General features: G+C 43.2%; 1 protein-coding gene across 2 annotated transcripts in view; it reads right to left on the minus strand.

Moving 5' to 3' along the window:
• Positions 1-17,500, minus strand: part of smyd3 (SET and MYND domain containing 3) — a 998,764-nt gene that overhangs the window by 965,950 nt on the left and 15,314 nt on the right. Inside the window, exon 1 of one of the 2 annotated variants that reach the window (XM_073050457.1) lies at positions 8,300-8,315. The exons of the other annotated variant lie outside the window; for it this stretch is intronic. The gene's annotated coding sequence lies outside the window, so the exon portion shown is untranslated. Of the gene's footprint in view, positions 1-8,299; positions 8,316-17,500 lie in introns of those variants that run through there. 2 annotated transcript variants of the gene reach the window in all.

A 17,500-nucleotide genomic window follows, 5' to 3' on the forward strand; every position in this document is an offset into this window, starting at 1 on the left:
AAGATTTCTGGGACATAACACCGCCGAGACCGGATGAGATGATTGGCCTGATTGCATGCTATACACCGCACGGATACATCATATCCACTTGCAGCTAATCACCCCACCCCCCAGTGCTACTGAGAAGCTGCCTTGATGAAATCCCCGATTCTACACATCAATACGTTGCCTGCTCCCTCTGGGGTCGCTCCTGGTACCAGGTTTGCCTTCTCCACATCAACATCACCGAGATAAGAACCTCAGGGAATGGAAATCGTGGGATCCAACAAATGTCACATCCCATATACATACAAAGACACCCTTGAAATGTATCCATGTGTGAACAAGCAGCTTGCTCCAGTATGATTATGACAAACAGATTTTGTCCAGTTTCTCTCCATTCTGTGCTACCTTCTTGAAAATCTTCACTGACCGCTATATTACAGTCCACTACAACAAGTTGCACATTGTTCTGTAATTAATCATGGACCTGCAAGCACCAGCTTCTCAATATGCCCTTGTTGAACTGGTGAGAACAATTGTTATTTTTCTTGTAGTTTAGCTTTCCTAGGCTTACTTATATTTTTATGTAATAGCCGATATACATGTAACTGTTCAGTGAATTTTTCAGAGATTACTATATTGTAGTCATTTCTGTATTTTACTAGAAGCTCCTTGGTTTTCAGTAGCAGGACACCATGGCTTATTGTGACACAGCTCAGTCCATCTCGAAAACCAAGCTCCCCTCCACTGACACTTCAAGAAAGTGGACAACATAATCAAGACTCCTGCCACCCCAGTCATTCTATCTTGTTGTTGCCTTTCACGCCTTGTAGCACATCGGGCGGCATTTTTTTTGCTGTTTCCAAAGCATCTTGACTTTTTTTTGAGGCTGAGTTGCTAGCTTGTTGCTCAACCCAGCAAGCGTGCAAGGAGCCGGCCAGTTATTCTGTCTTAATAAGGCCATAAGACATAGGAGCAGAATTAGGCCATTCAGCCCATCGAGTCTACTCCGCCATTCCATCATGGCTCACTTATCATCCCTCTCAACGTCCTTCTAGTCTGCTTATCTTTCTAAATTCCAGAACTGCCACGGTAAGATTGTTAGTCCGGGTCCCTGCATTACCAGTCTAGCAATTTTATCGCAGCACAAGTATAACTAAGAGGCTGGAATGGAAGTGTTAATATCCTAGACGGTAACAGAGCTGAAAACAAAAGAGTTGTGAAGGGAGGGTGTGGAAGACAAACCCTGGAGAGCTGTGAGAATTTTGAAAGAATGAAGATGGTGCTTAAATAAGAGCCAGTAAACACAGGCATGATGGGCAGACAGGAAATTTGCAGCAGTGCTTTTTGTGACTTACAGACAGACATACCTTATTGATCCCAAGGGAAATTGACAAGAACAAGGGAGGCCAGTCAGACACACACTGGAAAAATCACTTTAGACACAAGGTGTTCAAGCAGCAACTACAGCCCTCACAATGTTGAGCTGACCTTTTAACCTACTCCAGGATCAATCTAACCCTTCCCTCCTACATAGCTCTCATTTCTCTATCATCTCTATGTGCCTATTGAAGTGTTTCTTAAACACAAAGTACACTGCAGATGCTGCGGTCAAATCAACACATACAAAAGCTGGATGAACTCAGCAGGTCAGGCAGCATCCGTGTGCTCATTTCAACGGATGCTGCCCGACCTGCTGAGTTCATCCAGCTTTTGTACGTGTTGAAGTGTTTCTTAAATGCCTCTAATGAATCTGCCTCTACCACCATCCCGCGCAGTGCTTTCCTCTCCCAACAATTATAACACCAAGGCTGGGACTAATTCTGATTAAGGTGTAGAGTTGAAGGTTAAGGAACAGAGTTTGTTCTACATACTTCAGGCATCTCACAATCAACAGCATTACAGTGGAAAGTGTTCATCACACCACCACAAACTGGGTTCACACCTCAACCGGACCCTGTGTTTGACAACCACTGCAGCATTGCTACAATGGATGAGGTGTTCCCCACTTGCCTGGAACGTCAGCTTTGCTCCAGATGCTTCTGCCACTCAAAAATCTTTCCAACACTTTCCCCAGAATGCCCAAAGCACAGGTGAGGGAAAGGAAGCCCAAATAACAGCTTAGGGTCCTGATGAACGTCGACTGTCCCCTCTTTTCCATAGACACCTCCTGACCTGCTGACTTTCTCCAGCATTCTGTGTGCGTCGCTTGGACTTCCAGCATCTGCAGATTTTCTAGTGTTTGTGGAACCTCTTGCCATTACTTAGTGGCGTTTAAGAGGGTGGAAACATCCCAAGGAAGGTACTTTGTAAGTGTTATTACAGAAGAGTACATCGATAAAGAAATGAATAAGATTGGAAAAAAAGAGAAAATTTATAAGGATGGTGCTGGGATTTGAGGACCTGAGTTATAGGAAAAGATTGAATATGTTAGAACTTTAGTTCCTGGAGCATTGGAAATTGAGGGGAGATTTGATAGAAATATACAAAATTATGGGGTGTGCACACTGGCAAATAGCAAAGGTCAAAGGTGTAATGGCATCAGCATTGGACTTTGAGGCAAGAGGTCCCGAGTTCAGATCTGGCCAGCACCCTGTTCACTTTCCAGCTGTGTAGGCTTGAGCATTGAGCCAGCAACTCAGCTTCGTAAAAAAAATATAGTCAAATATTACAGAAATAGCAAAAAATGCCACTCAATGTGCCACAGAGACGAGAAAAGGAACAACAACACAGGTAAAATATAAGCAGGCTTTGTCCATTGATGTTGGGTGAGACTAGAACTGGAGGTCATGATTTAAATCAAGTCAAGTGTATTGTCATTTAACTATACATTTAAAGGTGAAATGTGACAGGTTTAAGGAAAACGAAAGGGAATTTGTTCACACTGGGTGGAATGAGCTGCCAGCAGGAGTGGTGCCTGTGGGGTTGAGTTAAACATTTAGGAGAAGTTTGGGTAAGTACATGGATGGAAGGGGAATGGAGGGCTAAGATCCAGATGTTGGTCAATGGGACTGGCAGAATAATAGTTTGGCATAGACTAAATGGGCCAAAGGGAGCTGCTTCTCCCTTAAACTTCCTTAAACAAGATTTGACACAGAGTCACAGACAGTCACTTGGTGTAAAGCTCAGTCAAATGTATGGAGATCAGGGAGGTTCTCAGAAGGAGAAGAGAGAACTACAGACACAAATTTGAAGAGACTCAGGTATGGGCAGCTAACCTTTGCAAAAATTGAACGTTTAGAGTCTGTTCCCTGCTTTCCTAATCCCAGCCATGCTGGAAGTTGAGCAACTTCAAAGCTCCACCAACATTGTTGTTTTGGGCCAACAATCCCAGTAAGAAATCTCATGGTAAGAACGCACTTCTCTACTTGTGGTGCCTCTCTGGCTTCCTTCTTGCACTGTGTGGTTGACGTTGATGGCCTTGGGGAAATCTCGGAATGGGCGAGGACAAATTTAAAATTAAAATATATTGCCCCACAGTTAAGAGCCCGTCAGAAACAGATTCAGGCAAATTCCCACCAAGTGCACAATTTGTACAAACCTTGTGGTAGTATGGATAACTGGTTGTTGAGCGAGATGATTGGAGGAGGATTTCAGAGAACACAGGTGCCAAGACAAAGTACACAGCGACAAAGAGAATCAGAATCAGGGTTAATATCACTGACATGTCATGAAATTTGTTGTTTTCCAGCAGCAGTACTGTGCAACACATAATAAAAACAATTATTAAAATTAAATGTAAAATTATATTAAATAAGAGGTGCAAATAGGAAACGAAAATAGTGCGCTAGTGTTCATGGGTTCATTGTCCATTCAGAAATCTGATGGTGGAGGGAAAAAGGCTGCTCCTAAAACATTGAGTGTGTGCCTTCAGGCTCCTGTACCTCCTCTCTGATAGTAGTAGTAATAATAAGAGAGCAAGTCCTGGGTGATGGGGATTCTTGATGATGGATGCCACCTTTTTGAAGATGTCCTCAATGCTGGGGAGGCTAGTACCCATGATGGGCCTGACCGTATCGAATATTTCACTTTGGTTTTCAAACCACAATCACAGTCTTGACATTCACACTGCAAACATGTAAAGATTGAACTGAACATATATTTCACAATAAATCAACATCACTAGTTTAGATTCAATTACCTCCCACAAGCAATGTTTCTGACTAACCTCCATTTCCAGCTATTTTCTTTCCAATTTTCTGAGCTACTCTCAACTCCCACTGATTTTTTGTGCTGTTGTCCCCAAAGAGAAAGTGAGAAATTTTAATGGTTTTCATAAAAATTAAACTCCAATGGTATTCTTCCCAGGTAATTTTAAATTTCTTGATATGATTTGCGTTGTCCCTTGAGCTACACTCTGTAAAATAGCATTAAGATCCAATACTAACAAAAATGAAACCCTGGAGAATGACACAGTCTGTACAGCTTCACAAAATAACTCCACTTTCAACTGCATTTCGCTCTATACTGATAAAATTATGTCGGTGTTTCTATCAGGCATTGTAAAACTGATGAAGAAATGTTCGTTTTGTATCCCTTATTAAAGGTCGAATGTGCAAGAAAACAATGGAGGAAGGAATGGCTGATTTGATCATTTCCAAAGCAACCTAATTTTTTTGACAACCCTTTCTCCCCAAGCATCTTATAAACTAATTTCTTTCCTGTCAGCATCGCACATGTAACCCCCCTACAGAATCCCCTCTCCCTCCCTGTTCCTATCTGCTAATCATTCCTCCTGTCTTTAGTTCCTCTTCACCTTCCACCACCTGTCACCTCCCAGTTTCTGTTGCTAACAATGCCCCTCCCTCCCCAGGCTGAATACACCTGCAGATCAACCCCTCACGGGGGAAATGTGAATCCCCCACATTCATCTTTTTCTTACCAGTTCTTGCACCAATACTCCCCGTCACCTCTTACCCCTTCTACTCTTTCAGTCCAGGTACAAAGTTCTGACCCAAAAGGTCAGCAGTCCATTTCTTCACACAGAGGCAGCTTGATCTGCTGAGTTCCTCCGGCACTGCATATTTTTTTTTGGTCCAGATTCCAACAATTTCTTGTCTCCTTTCTGAGGTCCATGCAGTTCCCCACTTTCTGTAGTCACCCAACCTCCCTTCACATCTCCACTTCTCAGCATGCATTCAGTGGCCACTTTGTTAGACACCCCCTGTACCTAATAAAGTGGTCACTAAGTGTATGTTCGTGGTCTTCTGCTGCTGTAACCCATCCACTTCAAGGTCACCGTTCAGAGATGCTCTTCTGCACACCACCGATGTAATGTCTGATTATTTGATTACTGTCGCCTTCCTGTCAGCTTGAACCAGTTTCACCATTCTTCACCGACCTCTCTCATTAACGAGGCGCTTTTGTCCACAGAACTGCCACTCACTTGATGTTCTTGTTTGCTTCTCGCACCACTCTGCTAACTCCAGAAAATGCTGTGCGGGAAATCTTGGGAGAGCAGCAGTTTCTGAAATACTCAAACCATCTGATCTGGCACCACAACCATGCCACGATGAAAGTTGTTTAGATCACATTTCTTACCCACTCTGATGTTTGGTCTGAACAACAACCGAACCTCTTGACAATGCTTGAATGCTTATATGCATTGAGCTGCCACCACATGATTGGCTGATTAGATGTTTACATTAACGAGCCGGTGAACTGGTGGATACTGTGAATAAAGCAGATACTGAGTGTATGACCACGCCACTGCGTGAACTTGTCCTACCACGCACCAGCCAGTTAACCAGCCACACTCACAAAGGTCCATGTGACTGAACATCTATTACTTTATTGTAGGCTGTTCAAGTTTTACCTTTATCTCCATTCCTGGTCTCAAACACAACCACCAGATACAAGCTGACTTCACACAGCCTCACGTTTCCCCAACAGCCTAAACACTTTTTTTTTCACGTGTAGATATTAATGCAGTAAAGGAAATGCAGAAGCCAATTTTTTTTTTCAATCCAGCAAACAGCAGTGTAACTATGACCAGATAATCTGCTTTGGCTGGTGTTGTTTGTGGGGTAAATATCGGTAGGACACTGAAGGAAACGCACTCTTCCGAGCAGTGCAGTGCAGGTAAACGATAACGGGGTAGACTGTGAGGTCAAGAGTCCAACTTATCATACAAGGGAACCATCGTATATCATTATCATAGAGGCAGTAGTACATGTTTCAAGACTGCCTAATATCACTTCCAGTACACAAGTGCAAAGGAGAACAAAATAATTGTTACTTCAGACCCAATGGAGCAAAAACAATAAGACAAAGAACACAATAATAATAAAACAATGATATAAATATATATCACACACACACACACACACACACACACACACACACACACACACACACACACACACACACACACACACACACACACACACACACACACAATGCTGGAGGAACTCAGCAGGGTCAGGCAGTATCCATGGAAATGAATGAACAGTCAACGTATCGGGCTGAGACCCTTCATTAGGACAGGAAAGGTAGGAGGAAGATCCCAGAACAAGGTGGTGGGGGGAGGGGAAGGAGTACAAGCTAGAAGGTGGGTAAAATAGCATTAAGATGCAATACTAACAAAAATAAAACCCTGGAGAATGACAGTCTGTACAGCTTCACAAAATAACTCCACTTTCAACTGCATTTCGCTCTATACTGATAAAATTATGTCGGTGTTTCTATCAGGCATTGTAAAACTGATGAAGAAATATTCGTTTTGTATCCCTTATTAAAGGTCGAATGTGCAAGAAAACAATGGAGGAAGGAATGGCTGATTTGATCATTTCCAAAGCAACCTAATTTTTTTGACAACCCTTTCTCCCCAAGCATCTTATAAACCAATTTCTTTCCTCTCAGCATCGCACATGTAACCCCCCTACAGAATCCCCTCTCCCTCCCTGTTCCTATCTGCTAATCATTCCTCCTGTCTTTAGTTCCTCTTCACCTTCCACCACCTGTCACCTCCCAGTTGCTGTTGCTAACAATGCCCCTCCCTCCCCAGGCTGAATACACCTGCAGATCAACCCCTCATGGGGGAAATGTGAATCCCCCACATTCATCTTTTTCTTACCAACCGCAGGGCAGTTTCCCTACCACAAGTGATGCAGTTTGTTAGAATGCTCTCAGCTGCCCAACTGTAGAAGATTGTGAGTATAGGTGTGCATTGTCCGGTTCTTTCCAGCCTCCTCAGAAAGTAGAGTTGGTGAACTTTCCTTACCATCTCCTTTTCAGGCTTTTCTACCTTCTGCCCAATGGGAGAGGGGGAAAGAGGGAATGTTCAGGGTGGGAAGAGTCTGATTTATGCTGGCTGCTTCACTGAGGCAGAGAGAAGTGTCAACAGAATCCGTGGAGGGAAGGCTGACTTCTATATCAAAACAGTACAGCAGCATTGATTTTAAAATTTAGAAATTAAATTAAATAAACACTTTAATTATTAAACAATGCGAAATAGCTCCCCTGTTCTAAACACTATCCACATACTCAATGTTACTGTTAGCTTTTTTTTAAAAAAACACTCCATTCTTTGACCACAGCAAAAATACCCTTCTGTAATCATGCTTAAATCAAGCTACTGAAAAGCCTGAACCTTCAGAATTTGTGCTGACTGGCAACTCCTGCAATGCTGCTGGTGCCAAATTCTGTCAGTCTCTGCCGTTTCTTTGGATTCATCAGCTGGTGGAGAGGGGAAGCCTATTGCATGGGCTTGCTCTCCATATTGTACTACCCTGGTTTGTGTATCACGTGGGCAGCTGGGTCACAATATCCCTGACCATCTGCAGTCTCGTGTCTCCAGAAAGCAGGATCAAATCTGGCCTACAGGCTGGACTGTGTACACCACTCAGTTAATTATAATTATATCATTCGTCCCCATTATTCCACATGACCACCTTCTACATGTCAATGACAGCTCAGGGGAAGCAGCTCCTCGAGTTGCTTTGTGAGCACAGTCATCCTCATGTTCTGGTCTCCCCCCCCCCCCCCCTCTGGTACAAGTACCCCAATATTCTCAGCCACACAATCCCCCTTTCTCCTCCTCCACCAACATCCCCCCCACCCCTCCACCATACTACAATCTGGCCGGGTCCTGTGTATCATCAGCAGTCAAAGGCACACATCTCATCTGTTCACAGAACACATCCCTCTGTATATTACATTTATTTCCTCATTCCACTTAAAGCCCTTTCATTAAAGCTTAATAAACTGCGCCACTTGATAAAGCGCAGACTTTTAAAATGGCTTTTAAATTTTGCATTCTCTCTCATTCAGATGATCCTTCGTCCAGAAATCGGATCACACAAGACAGACAGCTGACCTGTTCCCACGACTCTGCCTCCCAGTAAATCAAACTGAGGATCAACATTAGAATCCAGCCACTTGTAGACACTGTGATGGAGTCAATCATAGGGGAAATGAAAATATTACACCTGCTTCCAGTATTAAAGGGAGCAAGACAAGAGCAGGATTAAAAGGGAAATATCCTTCATCATTAATTGGCCCAACTTGCTTTACTGAGCATTGTTAATGCGGAATGCTGCAAGTCTGATTCACTGGTTTATTGGCGGACAGCAGTGGGGGGAGCTGCGTGGCCTCAGTTGTTGCAATACAGTACTAGGCTTCAAGCCACGGTATCGCCGGTTTACAACTGCCCAGGTGAGCTGGAGGCGTGGGAGTCGGTGCGCTTCACTGGAGTGCCAGAGGCAGGGTGGTGTGGCGTCCATGCTGGAGCCTGTGCTGTTTCCCCAGTATTCGCTCGGCTGAAGACAAGCCGTATTGTCTTTGACAGCAGACTGCTGCAACACTCATGAACTCAGGGACTTGGTCTATATAACTCCGTGTGACTGTATTTTACTCCTATCATTATGTGCTGTGCATGAATGGTGCTACTGTGTTTTGTACCTTGGCGCCGGAGGTACGCAGTTTCATTTGGCTGTATTCATGTATAGTTGAATGACAATTAAACTTGAACTTAATGCACACACAGTTGCAGCCTCAGTTTCTCCTTTCTGAGTTAAGACACATCAGATTTATTGAAAATCAAATGCCAAGGTCTACTATAGTGTAATAACATCTTTTCACTATTACATTCAGCTATTACAAGTGAACATTCCCTTCAGAAAAAAAAACATAAATGTAAGTGGTTACTGCAGGACTTTTGCTGTCCTACCCTTGTACTGCATGACATTACTGCCACCCAATGGCAGGAAGAGGCATTTCAGTTTATCCTCCAAATGACCTTTTCTGCAACAATCCGTAAATAGAGCGAAGAATAAATGGACGTGCATGTAGCATCTTTCAAAACTCAAGACACCCAAAGGCAATGAAATTTATTTATCTTCCAAGGTAGGTTCTCCATTAGAATGTAGGAAAGATAGCAGCTAATTTACGCAAAGCAAGCTCCCACGAGCAGTAACCTGCTCAGCACCAATCAACCAGATCATCTGTTTGTGATGGCCATAGAGACATTCAGCAGGGAAACAGGCCCTTCAGCCCAACCTGCCGTGGTAGCCACCACACTAGTCCCATTTGCCACGTTTGGCCCATATCCCTCAAACCATGTATAAGGCTGCACAGTGGCGTAGTGGCTAGTTCATCACTTCACAGTGCCAGTGATCGGGGCTCAATTTTTGCCATTTTTCGTTCTCCTTGTGGGCTTCCTCTGGGTGCTCCAGTTTCCTCACACATTCCAAAGACACACCGGTTGGGGTTAGTAAGTTATGGGCATGCTATGTTGCCAACATTTCCGGGAAGCCCCCCAGCACATCCACAGACTGTGTTAGTCGTTGATGCAAGCAATGCATTTTGCATTATGCTTCGATGGGACAAATAAAACTAATTTATTTCCTCTACTTATTCAAATTACTTTTGAACATTATTTTACCAACCTGGACCACCTTTCTCTGGGAGTGCAATCCATACATGCATCACCCTCTTTGTGAAGAAGTTGCCTCTCACCTCTCACCTTAAACTAATGCCCTCGAGTTTTTAAGTTGGTCTTCACTTGGCTGAAGGCCCACATCTCGGCAGAATGCAAAGGATTTTGTACACAATGTCATTGAGAAAACACTTCCACCACACAGACTGCAGTGGTTACAGAAGGTGTCCGACCATTGCTTCAAGGACGATTAAGTACCAGCAATTACCAATGGTCTAAGGCAAGGGTTCCCTGGGGTCCACGGACCACTTACTTAATGGCATTGGTACATAGACTTTAAAAAAAAGGTCGGGAACGCCTGGTCTAAGGGAAATGGGCAAGGATTCAGCAAATAAAATATTACGTGAGAAAACATGAAACAGTCCATTTAGCTGGAAGAAAACATTTTCTAAAAGTGCAATACAATATCTCAGGTGGTGAGAGATTACAGAAATGAGATGCAGAGGGATCTAGGTAAATTATGCGGTTATAGTAACCATTTAAGACAGTTAACAGAATAGGGAGGCTTTGCTTCAGTTACATGGATAGACAGTATTGTTGAGACCACATCTAAAGTGTTAGAAAGAATGTTAAATGCATTGTTAAAACATATCGAATATTGAAAGACCAAGATAGTGAAGGGATGTAAAAATTTCAAAAAGTCTTTTTTTCTTTTTATGAATTGATGAGGAGAATTAATTATCTTTTTCCTTATTATACATTCTATATCAGATTAATGCTATGCATGATTTTTTGATCATGTTTATTTCACCTTCTGTATGTATTGTTATTGATATATATATTTGAGATAATTCTCCTCTTGTTTGTATATATGCTGTTTTTAAAATCAATAAAAAGATTGATAAAGACAAAGATAGTGAAGAGAATACTTGCTTCCAATAGTGGGGGAGTCTAGTAACAGAGGGCACAGCCTCAGAATAAAGGGACATCCGTTTAGAACAGAGATGAGGAGGAATTTCCTTAGCCAGAGGGCAGTGAATCTGTGGAATTCACTGGGATTTCCTTAGCCAGAGGGCAGTGAATCTGTGGAATTCACTACCTCAGGACTGCTATGAATGCCAAATCATTGGGTACATTTTGTAGGTTTTTGCAAATAAAATGGCGTGAGGCGTTTCATGTTTAAGAAAAGCCATAACAACTCGTTCATTGTACTCCAAATACTGAACACAAAGCGCAGTAACAGAACTTCACATAATTACATCATCACATCAGACCAGCACCTTAAAGTGAATCCCCACTCCTGCCGGTGTCTGTGAATTATGTACGTTTCCACATATTGCATTACCCTACACAGGACCCCCCCAAAACTCACTGAAACTGGCATTGTGAGCCTGACCAGAGCTGGGACAAACCACCCGGCTCGGGTCCAATGTCCTAAGGGTGGAGAAACAGCGGGTGCCTCTCGAGGTGTGTTAACATGTTCATGGTCATTTCGTGACAGCGGAAACCCCCAAATCTTGGTGAGCCAGTTTAAGCCGCTCTACCGAAGTATATTCAGGCTTACCTCTCCTATCTATGACAAGTCTTCTCTCCTTTCCAAAATACAGGACGTGCCATCGTAAGGGGGGCCTAAAGGAATGTTGGTGTGCGTCATGGCAGACAAAAACAAACAGGAACCCAAGAGTACTGTACACCATGATAGAAGGTAGGAATAGGTGCAAAGGAATTTAATTTACTGAGGAGGGTGGATCACTATCGAGAGGCTGACCAAGTGGCCACACCGTCAGGAATAAATTCATCCAGCACTTGTAAGGGCTGCCTGAATACTAACTCAGTAGCAGACAACTGCATATCCTCTTTTGGAGCTGTTCTGAGTTCCAACAGGGCCCATGGAAGATGATCATGCCAGCACTCATCCATCAGGGAAGCCCTCAGAGCAGACTTTAAGGAGCAATGAAACCGCTTGCACAGGCCATTGGACTTTGGGCGATACGCTGAGGTTCTGGGCCATCACAGACCGGAGGTGTGAAATGAATTGGGGGCTGCAGTGAGGGAAAAATCAGATAGGGTGACAGACTGAGCAACCCAAGTGCTGATAAACGCCAGAGTCACGTCTCAGCTGCCGTCAATATTAGGGGGACGACCTCTGGCCACCTGGTGGTAGGGTCCATTTTCTGTGCTCAATACATTGATTTATGAAGGCCAATCTGTCAGAAACTTTCTTTACAACCCTGCCTACCTGTGCCACCACTTTCAACGAATTATGTACCTGTATTCCCAGATCCATTTGTTCTATCGCACTCCTTGGACTAACACTCACCAAGTTCCAATCAGCAGATGGTTGTTGCAGAGGGAGTCTTGCTTTCTGAACCTCTTGGAGGTTGAAGAACCTCTTGATGTTCTCCTTCGTCACTTTCCACCAGTGAACGGGGAATCAAAGAAGGGTTTCAAGGTTCTCCAACCTGTGCTCTCCCTCTTAGTAATAAACAGCAGCACCTGCAGCCTCGTGTCTCCATTTAGTTGTATTATTCTGTTGTACACAATTCTAAATGAAAGCAACATTAAAATATGCTGTAGGTGAGATCTCCAGCCATCTCTGAGAAAGGAGTCATTGAAGCAGAAACAATTAAAATATTTCAAGAGGAGACCTGGCTATCAAGTTCATTTAACCCACTCCAGTGAATGCTAAACTTCTGTGAGGAGGCTCCTTCTACTGGTCATTACTTTCACTACTAAAATTACCACCCAGAACTTGATGCATCCAGAAAAAGTTCAAAATAAATTTATGATTAAAGTATGGTTGAGTTGAGTTGTTCTCCGACCTTGGCAATTCATTTACCAAAGTTTTGTCACCATATGAGGAGACATCTGTGTGCTGTTAATTTGTGGTGTATCCTCCAAATGCTTGGCTTTTAATTACATATTAATCAGCTCTGTACCTACACGACTCTTCCCTAGTCTCTACCTATGAAGATCGAGAGGGGCACAAATTTGACCGGGCATCAGTGAAAGTCATGGCACAAGTACACGTGGCATGCAAAGGAATTCCTGGAAGTCTGGTTTTCCGCGAACAATTCTGTAAACAGACATGTAAACCGCAATCCTATTTATGAGCCAATGTGGGCAAAATCCCAAACTACAACGCTGAGTTTGCCACAAAACCAACCAGTGATGAGAGCTCCTCCCTACGTCACCACCGAGTTTCCACAATGATGATCAATCATTGATAAGTATGTAAAGGCAAAGCATTCAGGGGACACACCAAAAATCAGCAGTGCACTGATGTCGTCTCCTCGTATGGTAAGGAAATGTTTGCAGATGAATTGCCAAGATTGGAGAACAACTCAACCCAACCATCAACACTTTCCAAATTATTTCCATATTTTCCGTTACCAAAGTATGTATATGAACTACCCTGAGATTCATTTTCTTCAGGCCTTCACTGGAGAACAACGAAATACAATAGAGTCAATTTAATACCATCATTCCCACAATCTTAATTGGGAAGTTGCAGAACCCGGGCCTCTGTACCTCCCTCTATAATTGGATCCTTGACTTCCTAACTGCAAGACCACAGTCTGTGCGGATTGGTGATAACATATCCTCTTCGCTGACAATCAACACTGGTGCACCTCAGGGGCGTGTGCTTAGCCCACTACTCTACTCTCTGTATACTCATGACTGTGTGGCTAGGCATAGCTCAAATACTATCTACAAATCTGCTGATGATACAACTATTGTCGGTAGAATCTCAGGTGGTGATGAGAGGGCATACAGGAGTGAAATAGTGGAATGGTGCTGCAGCAACAACCTGGCACTCAACGTCAGTAAGACAAAAGAGCTGATAGTGAACTCCAGGAAGAGTTAGACGAAGGAACACATACCAATCCTCAGAGGGATCAGAAGTAGAGAGAGTGAGCAGCTTCAAGTTCCTGGGTGTCAAGATCTCTGAGGACCTAACCTGGTCTCAGCATATTGACGTAGTCATAAAGAAGGCAAGATAGTGGCTATACTTTAATAGGAGTTTGAAACGATTTGACATGTCAACAAATATGTTCAAAAACTTCTATAGTTGTACCGTGGAGAGCATTCTGACAGGCTACATCACTGTCTGGTATGGGGGGGCTACTGCACAGGACCAAAAGAAGCTGCAGAAGGTTGTAAATCTAGTCAGCTCCATCTTGGGCACTAGCCTACAAAGTAGCCAGGACATCTTTAGGGAGCGGTGTCTCAGAAAGGCAGCATCCATTATTAAGGACCTCCAGCACCCAGGGCATGCCCTTTTCTCACTGTTACTATCAAGTAGGAGATACAGAAGCCTGAAGGCACACACCTCAGCAATTCAGGAACATCTTCTTCCCCTCTGCCATCTGATTCCTAAATGGACTTCAAAGCTTTGGACACTACCTCACTTTCTTTAAAAATATACAGTATTTCTGTTTTTGCACATTTTTAAAAATAATCTATTCAATCTATGTAATTGATTTACTTGTTTATTTATTATGTTTTATTTTATTTTATTTTATTTTTTTTCTCTCTCTCTCTCTGCTAGATTATGTATTGCATTGAACTGCTACATCACATGCTGGTGATAATAAACCTGATTCTGAAAATCTACAAAGGTAAAGAAACAACCAATATGTAAAAGATGACAAGCCATGCAAATTCAACAAAAAAATAACAGACAGACAACATAGAGAATGTCAGTGTTGAGCCCTTGAAAGTGTTGGGGTGAAGGAAATTCTTTACGCAGGATGAATGCATTCAGGATATGATGCATTCAACAGAAGTACAAAGCGGTTCTACCAATAATAATTAAATCTCCCTTTGTTTACCATAATAAAGAACATGTAATTATGATTAAAATGCTATTTCAACTTTATTCCAAAACTATGCTAAAAATTAAACAGGTTGACATCCCAACTGAATTTTGGGAAGACAGAAATCCAGAATTTCAGTCGCAATCACACACTCTGTTTCTTTGTTAAAGCTCTCTGACACCGTGAGAAACTGAACTGAAGTATTCCTTCCCTCATAGATCAGACCATGAGATGTGATCTCCAATAATCTTTTAAATGCTGATTTCCACCTCTGTAACACTGTCTCCACATCTGAAAACATCCTCATGTCTCCTATTACAAGATAAAAGATGAGCTTCATTTGTCACATGTACATTGAAACATACAGTGAAATGTGTCGTTTGCGTCAAATCAAATCAGTGAGGATTGTGCTGGGCAGCCCCACGAGTGTTGTCACAGTTCTGGCGCCCAAATTGCATGCCCACAACTCGCTAACCCTACCTATCCGTGGTTGGAATGTGGGAGGAAACAAGACTCACAAGGAGAACATACAAACTCCTTACAGAGAGTGGCAGGAATTGAACCCCGACCTTACATCTAGCAGTGTAAAGTGGTGAGTTAAACCACTACGCGGTAAATGAGTGTAAAGGAGAACGTAATAATTGCTACTCCAGATCTAATGCAGAATAAAACAAGCAGTAAGCATAAAGAGCACAATAGAGAAACATAAAATAAACACAATAAATAGAAATAGAAAAGCAACCTACAAAACACAATGTACAAGTAACTTTTATATATGAATGTACAGACTGATTCTATGTACATAAACTGGCGCAAGCTGACCTGTATGTTGTAGTTGTGGGGTGTGTTAATGGGTGGAGGTGTTGATCAGCTTGAGGGCTGAAGGGAAAGTAACTGTTTATGAGTCTGGTGGTCCTGGCATGGATGCTACGTAGCCTTCTCCCTGATGGGAGTGGGGCAAACGGTCCATGAGCAGGGGGGGTGGGATCCTTTATTGTATTGCCGGCCTTTTTCTGGCACCTTTCTGCATACATGTCCTTGATAGCAGGTAGGCTGGTGCCAGTGATACACTGAGCAGTTCTGTCTATCCGTTGTAAGCCTTTCCTGTTGACCGCAGTACAGTTTCCCTACCACAACAGTGATGCAGCTTACTAGAGTGCTCTCAGCTGCCCAACTGTAGAAGGCTGTGAGGATAGAGATGCATTGTCCAGTTCTTTTCAGCCTCCTCAGAAAGTAGAGGAGTTTTCCCGATTGTGCAGGAAGTGTTCTGGGACCCCCCCCCACCCCCCATGAGAGGTTTCACGAGGCGGAGAGCCCTCCTCTCCTAGGAATTTGTGATTGCAAATCTCCAGGACCACCTTGATTCTTCCTCCAAAACGTCCAACCCCACACTGAAAGGACAAGTGCTACAAAGCAATTCTGTACCCTGACAGCAAAGCAACATTGACCCTGCAATGCTCTGCTCACAAGTAAGTAATTCACTCCGGCGGTCCCCCGGAACATGAGAACATATATAATAGTGACACCTGGTGAACCTCCTCTGCACTGCCTCCAAAACCAATATATCCCTCCTCGAGTAAAGAGACCAGAACTGCACACAGTACTCCAGGTGTGGCCTCACCAGTACCCTATGCAGTTGCAGCATAACCTCCCTGCTCTTGAATTCAGTCCCTCTAGCAATGAAAGCCACTTACCTTCTTGATAGCCTGCTGCACCTTTGTGATTCATATACAAGCACTCCCAAGTCCCTCTGCACAGTAGCATGTCACAATTTTTACCATTTAAATAATAATCTGCCTTTTCATTTTTTCTTCCAAAGTCGATGACCTCGCATTTACCAGCATTGTACTCCATCTGCCAGACTCCTGCCCACTCACTTAACCTATCTATCTCTCTCTGCAGGCTCTCCATATCTTCTGCACAATTTGCTTTTCCACTCTATTTAGTATCATCAACAAACTTAGATACACTACACTCGGCCCCTCGTCCAGATTGTTAATGTATATTGTGAACGTCGTGGGCCCAGCACCGACCCCTGTGGCACACCGCTCATCACTGATTGCCAACCAGTGTAACACCCATATATTTCAATTCTCTGCTTTCTATTAGTTGACGAATTCTCGATCCATGCTAATACATCACCCCAACTCTATGCATCCTTATCTTATGGGTAAGTCTTTTATGCAGCACCTTATTGAACACCGTCTGGAAATTCAAGAAAATAATGTTCATCTGTTCCCCTCTATCCACTTCACTCATTATATCCTCAAAAAATTCCCATAAGTTCGTCAAACAGGACCTGCCTTTGCTGAATCCATGCTGGCATCTGCTTGATGGATCCATTTCTTTCCGGATGCCTCACCATTTCTACTTTACTGATAGCTTCAAGCATTTTCCCAACTACAGATGTTAAACCAACTGGCCTTTTGCTTACATCCTTTTTTGAACAGTGGCATAGAAACATAGAAAATCTACAGCACAATACAGGCCCTTCAGCCAAACATTTACTTACTTTAGAAATTACCTAGGCTTACCCGTAGCCCTCTATTTTTTCTAAGCGCCATGTACCTATCCAGGAGTCTCTTAAAAGACCCTATCATATCCGCCTCCACCACTGTCATCGGCAGCCCATTCCACACACTCACCACTCTCTGCATATAAAAAACCTACCCCTGACATCTCCTCTGTACCTACTTCCAAGCACCTTAAAACTGTGCCCTCTGTCTCGCTGTACACAACACCCCCAAGCTTTGTGTCATCAGCAAATTTACTAACCCATCCCTCTACTTCCTCATCCAGGCCATTTATAAAAATCACGAAG

This window comes from Hemitrygon akajei, chromosome 7 (assembly GCF_048418815.1).
Source record: "Hemitrygon akajei chromosome 7, sHemAka1.3, whole genome shotgun sequence".
NCBI lineage: Eukaryota > Metazoa > Chordata > Chondrichthyes > Myliobatiformes > Dasyatidae > Hemitrygon > Hemitrygon akajei.